This window comes from Elephantulus edwardii, unplaced genomic scaffold (genome assembly GCF_000299155.1).
Source record: "Elephantulus edwardii isolate Elephantulus edwardi_28Jun2011 unplaced genomic scaffold, EleEdw1.0 scaffold00021, whole genome shotgun sequence".
Classification (NCBI taxonomy): Eukaryota; Metazoa; Chordata; class Mammalia; order Macroscelidea; family Macroscelididae; genus Elephantulus; species Elephantulus edwardii.
Window position 1 is genome coordinate 13,314,122 of NW_006399771.1, and position 846 is coordinate 13,314,967.

An 846-nucleotide genomic window follows, 5' to 3' on the forward strand; every position below is an offset into this window, starting at 1 on the left:
GTATTATTATTATTCTATAAATCAATTTATTCAACAGGTATTTTATACTACGACAGTTGAATACAGCCATGGGTTTTAAAAAAAAACAACCAAAAGCTCTGTTTCCGTGGAGTTTAAATTAGAAATTTTCCAAGACAACCCCTAAATTTATAGTTTGATACTATAAGTTCAAGAAAACAATTTAAAAAAATAAAATAGTTCTCAAATTTGTGTAGTATAGATTATACTTTCTTATTTTAAAAAAGGTATCATTAAGTAGAAAGTCTATATTCAAAGATAATTGTCCCAGAAGAGTAGTTAAAATTAGTCAGTTATTCTCATAAAAAGAGAACATAATATTTTATGTAGGACAACTTTTGGAATATTTTATGTGAGTCAGAATATACACCATTTATTTATCATTTCAGTCATCAACATTTACCCAGAGTAGTAGTTCTCTAGGTATTTAGTTAGAATCATAATTTAAAATAATATCTATAAAGCCATTAATATCCATTACCAATTTCCTATATTGAACTATCTTCATTAATTAATTATTAATAGTTGCTATTTCTCAAGCAAATTGTTTAAGACATGGTCTCTGGCTTTAAGAACTGGTTATAATAACTAGAGAATGTCCTTGATAATTCCTTAAGTTTGGGACTGAGAAGAGTTCAAACAAACACATAAAAATTTATCAGTAGCTGAAAAAAATAAGACCATGATGTTAGGAATGACTTCAGAGGTTGCATGATAGAATTTAACAATGTAACAATTTAATCCTTGAAAATGTCTTCTTTTAACACCATTTCAGCAATATAGGTGCTAGCTATATACGTGGGCCTCATCACATGGAGATGGAATATA

General features: G+C 27.5%; 1 protein-coding gene across 1 annotated transcript in view; it reads right to left on the reverse strand.

The window, feature by feature from the left end:
- Positions 1 to 846, reverse strand: part of PTPRQ (protein tyrosine phosphatase, receptor type, Q) — a 415,982-nt gene that overhangs the window by 241,779 nt on the left and 173,357 nt on the right. The gene's annotated exons all lie outside the window — the stretch shown is intronic.